Consider the following 6,030-nt stretch of genomic DNA (forward strand, 5'->3'; position numbering starts at 1 on the left):
AAATGAATGCATTTAAAGAAAAAAAAAAAAGGTTGGGGTTATCATCTTATTAATATATACAAATACATTACTTAGCTGGTATATAGTACGTTTTCTTAACCTCTTAACTAACTGAAGTAACTGCATTCATAAAAACATTTTTAAGACAATGGATCCTGTGGCTACAGCCACAATGGTGTCGCTGTAGCCCAGGAGGAAGAACACATCATGTACTAATCGGAAGGTTTAGTGGTTTGATCTGGTTGGCTGCTCCAGTCTGCATGCCCAAATATCCTTGGGCAAGATGCTGAACCCAAGTTGCTCTCTGATACATCCACTGGAGTGTGAATTTTTGATAGAAAGCATGTAGGCATAGAAAAAAGTGCTTATATAAATGTGTATGAATTTATAAGCGAGGCATGTTTATAATACTTCATACTGAAGACAGGTTATCTGTTTGTTGAAAGTCTAAGATTTAATTAACTTATATTAACATTAATATAAAAATAAACATATTATGACTAGTAACAAGCATCTTAATATGATAGCTTGTGTTTTCATGGCATCAGTTTTAAACAAAGCAAGCATTTTAGTCTTGCATGTATAATACAATTTTCTTTCAAATGATTCTTTTCTTTGAAGTTTCATCAAGATATTAGTATAATGCATGTGTTTAATTTCCAGTTTAACTTTTCTGAGAGAAAGACTGAGGAGTAAGTAATTGCATATTTGAAGTAATCAACTTATGTGATATACTTCAGCAAAAGAACTTTGTTTTTCAGGAACATGTTTTGACAGCTATTCAGTGGTTTGTCATGAAATTTGCTATAGTTTCTTGAGAACTTTTGCAACAGTTCAATTTCTGACAAGCAACCCACACAAACGAATTATCCATTGGTGATAACTGTGTTTTGTGCTTCGTGCTGATAATTACATTTTTATCTAATTTACATGTTAAGACTAAAAATTAAAAGCAAGATGTTTGTATCTTCACCAAAGATGTGAAAGATGGACACAGCCTTCAGCTACAGCTGAAAAGTGAAGCCCCCGTGGAAGTGCTGTACACCTCTATTCTTTATAGTAGCAAGCAGGGGGTAAAAAAATAAATAAAATAAAAAAGTCCAGTTGTCTATGGAAAAAATGCTTTTCAGCTCCCTTCACCTCAAACTCTTTTCTGATTGGTTCTTGGTCTCAGTGTCATATATTACTGAATACAGCATGAGGTTTATTCTCCATTAGAGCCAAAAAGTAGGAGAAAGCAGGCTACGACGAAAACAGGAACCTTTTTTGACAGTAAAAATAGCAGGCGATCTTCTGGAAATGCACAGCTGAGAGGGCCTTAGAGAGCTGCGGTGCTTGAAGGTGCATATTATTATTATTATTTTTATTTTTTTGCTAATATGCTTTGGTTGCTATGATACAGAATATCTGAGAGGTAATGCAGTCTGCAATTATCTGACTCTAGCTGACTGCTGCTTGAATGGTCGACCAAAGACAAATGGATTATTTTCTCATATTAATCTGGTTGTATATGAAGACACTCATTCAACACTCATACATGTCACAGTCAGTCTACTATTCTTTGTCCTTACTGGTTAAAAAGTGATAGTGACAACTACAGTGCTTTAAATAAAGTTTAAGATTTTCAGTTGTTAGCAAATAAAACAGCACACAGCATGCAAACACTATGTGCCTGTTCACACTTGATTGCAAAAACCAAAAAAAAGGCATGGCAAGACTTAAAGGGAAATTATCTAACTTGATTGACAATTTGCCACTGTATGAGCATGTGCAGTCTGGGTTTCTCAGTCAAATCCACTCTTTGTGTATTATTTTTAAATACCAACATGGTTACTGGTCAGAAGCTCAAGGCTTTGGCATGTTGTGACTATTTTTAAACTTAAATGACAGATCCTCTCATTGCTATGCTTTCCTAACTATCACTGGTTAGCTTAGTGTTCCTCAGTGGTCCTGACTGTAAACAAACTCCAGGGCCTCTATCAACATGCCATATAGCGCCATACTCTCTATTGACGGTCATACAGTTTCAGTCGTACAGAATTCTTTCTGAACTGATCACTGTGAAATTAACTGTGATAACTCCTGCTAATGCTCCTTTCCGAAGGCCACGTGACTGTCTTTCTGTCCGTACACTTCATTATTCCCCATTCCCACTGCTTTGAATGTGTGCTCATGTTACTAGAAGGGATTTCATGGGGAAATAAGCCCGAGAATCCCCCAAATTAGGCCAAACAAAAGCACAAAGCTCTCCGCTGGGGATACAGTTAAAAGTGCTGACAGTTTCCTTCTTTCTTAAATGAGACTCATCATAGTGGTTTCAAACAAAAATGCCCAAACAAAGCTTTGCAATTAGGGTATTTCTTGGTTTACAGACGATCTGGATCCTTTCAACATGACATCCGCAAATTTAAATAACACTGACGAACCTTTTTTGCATCGGTACAGCCATTTCTCTTCTGCCTCACAATACATATCAGCCTATTCAGGCATAGTTAATGGTCATATTTGTAGAAAAGCCATCAAGTTTAAACAGCTTTTTCAATGAGGGGAAAAAAATTCTTATCAGTGAAGTTGCAACTGGACCCATAGCGCCAGACTCGAAAAGGACAGTGCATTTGTTAATATTAATATCAATATTCCCCATAATCTTTGTGGAGCTGTGAGTGTGAATTGAGGGCTGGCTGATTGGTTTTCATTTTTAACAAGGGCTGTGGAGAGGCAATTTAATTTCTTCGTCTTCCTGCCTCCTGGGAGACACTATATATATATATATATATATATATATTTATTTATTTTTGCGCTTTCCTCTCCAAAAAATGTCAACATGACTTTGTCAGCACTAAGCACATTCTCTGCTGTGACAGATATCACCTGACCCCAATTTATGAAAGGCACAGAAGAGACACATTCCTGCAGCACAATATGAATATATTATCATCCCACATTGCCCTGTGTTCGGGATTTGAGAATTATATTTGAAGGATGTGTCGGAAATCCAAACAGCCTTCACTTAAATAAGACAAAAGTAGTCTATATGGATGCAAAACGGTGGACAAACAGTTGTCTGTGCACCTGGTCAGAGAAACTGTACTGTAGCCTGGATCAAAAAGACAGGACAAAATGTGCATCTAAAGATAAATTCATTAAGCTTTTATTTCCAGACAACGAAACTGCAAGATACCATCTCCTTCCTGACACTCCTGACATCTGTATGGGGTTTCTGTCTCTCTCTTTCAACACAGCAAGCAGCCTATCTTCTTGATAGTGCAATGTCATTATGGCACAGATATTAGCTCTGTATGGATAGATCTCAGCTCCTTTCAGCTAAGCAAGGCAAACACCAGTTACAGAGCAACCTTCTTTCTCCCTGTAATGGTGCTCTCTGCCACTTGGAGAGCAGAGCCTGGGTAATGCTTATTGAACTCTTTTCTCAACAACAGCCATAAAAGCAGACAACGCTGGCTGTGGAATGAAACCTCGATTAGGCAAATCTATACGTTACATAAACATACACTGCACGTGCGCGCACACAAAAACTTGCACACACACATCCGAACATCTAAAGCGTCTGCAAAGGTTTGACTATGAGTGAATACGTGCGCACATGCACGCAAATACACTCTCGCCCGCTGCATTCAAAAGACATCTGCCATCATGTGACCACGAGGCATTCAGATGCTACCCTCCAATGAATATAAAGTATAAACACTCCTCCAAATTCTCCACCCCTGGCCTCTATTTCATGCCATTATCTTGGCATAATAAACACATTAGCTTCTCCCTACCCAATTCCTGCTCCTAAGATGAATCTTTCCCCACTACATAAAATAATTTGCCAACATTATATGTGATGATGAATAATTCATGAGGGTTCACGGAGAGTTTCAGACCCATCTGAGTCCTGGAGGAGGCAGTGCTGATAGACACCCAGGTTCTACAGATGGACCGCCTATCGGGGAAGAAAGTGGAGGATTTACTGAAAAAGTCTTCCTTTGAAAATGATATACCGTCCTCTGTATTCAGTATGAAGGCCACTTATTCATCCAGGCATGAGGGCCTTTCAAATGAAGATGCAATATCACTTGATCTATTCAGTAGTTATAATTGCTTCAAGTACAATGACTTCTAAGTTGAACAGTCTTTGTTTCCCATATTCCAAAAATATACTTAACCTAAGCAAATTTGCAACTGCACCCACTAAACTTTGCTTATTAACACAGGAGCTTGCCAAACTTTGCTCTGCAAGTACTTTTCATTAAAGTGTCATTGCTTTCCCAAACACTCAAATTAATGCTTCAAGAATAAGTTTTGTCTGCCTGCCTCCATGGTTGTGAGCTCATTACAGTTAGGCATATAAATCACTCATTTGCGGTTCAGGAATAAATCACATGTACTCTTTCTCTCTCTATTGTTCTCCCCCATGTCCTCTGTGTTTTGGTCATTCATTTAAATTACATCTGTATGACTGAATTCATTTCCATTATTGATAGCAACACCAGGTCAACAAAGGCGCTCATGCAAAACAACAGCAGACAGTTTGAAGGGAAAACCCAGTGGAACATCCCATATTCCAGCCCATTCTCATTCCCAGGGCATCATGTACAGCTGCTTTGTCAAAACATTTGGCACCTCGCTGATAAGGGGGACTTGTCCTTTGGTGACTGTACTGTAGCACTGTACTGTTTAGACAGCAGTGAAATGCGTCTCATTTTTCAACATGCAACTGATGTGGGTTAAAGTTGTGAAGGGGCATATTTTAACCCAAACCACAATCTTTTCCTGAACCTTAAGAAGTTGTTGTTGCATAAACCTCAGTGCTAAAAATCTTGGCAGGATTTTAGTGCCAAATCCATCTAAGTGCCAAAACCTCACCAAGGGGTTTTAAATGCATAAACCTAACCAACAAGAGAAAGTAAAAAGTAAAGTGGAAACGTAAAGTTCCCAAATGAGACACGAACTGCTGCTTTCTGGCTGACAAAGGTGTGACTTAAGACCCACAGGCTTAAGACTGTGACTTTGAAGCTAAAAAGAGCCACATTTCTTTAGACCTGCTCTTTCAAGCACTCTTTGCTCTTTGTTGGGCCAGTTTTGTCACATTTTTTTCCTCATTAAAAATACACTTCCAAATGGGAAATGTATGTATACATTCTTTAAATGTGTTAGCCATGACTTGTTTTTACATTTTGGTGTTTTTCCTGTAGTTACGCTGCAATAGGCGTTGGCTGCAGGGAAGATGATGCACTGAATGTTTCTTCACCACTCACTTTGTTTATTTACCACTCTGCATTTAATCATTAGTTATTATTATTAATCTCTGGCTCTCTTCCACAGCATCTCTTTTGTCCCGTCTTCCTCCCCTCACTCCCAACTGGTTGCAGCTGATGGCTTCTCTCATTGAGCCTGTTTTTTCTTCCTGTTAAAAGGGAGTTTTTCCTTCCCACTGTAACCACATGCTTGCTAAAAAGGCGTTGTTTGATTGTTGTGGTTTTCTTGGTATTATTGTTTAGTCTTTACCTTACAATGTATAGTTAAAGACCTATACATTGTATAGGTCTTTACTTATACAATGTATGGGTAAATAACTGTTGTTGTAATTTGTAATTGTAATTGTAATTTTGTAAAACAAAACAAAAAAAAATTACATGGTTTATAAATGAACAGACACATTGCAAAAAAGAATTACTTACTATCTTTGCTTTTAAATATAACAATAAATAACCCAAATTCTGAAGCTATTGTAGATTACAAGCTATTGCCGATATCACAACGGACAATTTCATAGCAGATTGATTGATGTTAAAACGCCCTTCATACATGATTACAGGCTACACACATGCAGTGAGTCACATCCAAAATCTCATATAATGGAAGATACAAAGCGTGAGATAGACAAAGAAAGTGGACCAACAGCAAAACTGAGGATTTAGATTGAAATTGTTCACTTTACTCTCTGCAAGCCTTCAAAAAAAGGACAACCTACTCTCTCCGCATTCACTGATTTGCCAATAGTTGGGTTGCGGTCACGTGGTT

The 6,030-nt window shown here is 38.0% G+C and overlaps 1 protein-coding gene across 1 annotated transcript in view; it reads right to left on the bottom strand.

Moving 5' to 3' along the window:
- The window catches only part of cxcr5 (chemokine (C-X-C motif) receptor 5), a 59,038-nt gene that overhangs the window by 51,808 nt on the left and 1,200 nt on the right, over positions 1 to 6,030 (bottom strand). The gene's annotated exons all lie outside the window — the stretch shown is intronic.

Source organism: Rhamphochromis sp. 'chilingali' (genome assembly GCF_963969265.1).
Source record: "Rhamphochromis sp. 'chilingali' genome assembly, chromosome: 8".
NCBI classification, from domain to species: domain Eukaryota; kingdom Metazoa; phylum Chordata; class Actinopteri; order Cichliformes; family Cichlidae; genus Rhamphochromis; species Rhamphochromis sp. 'chilingali'.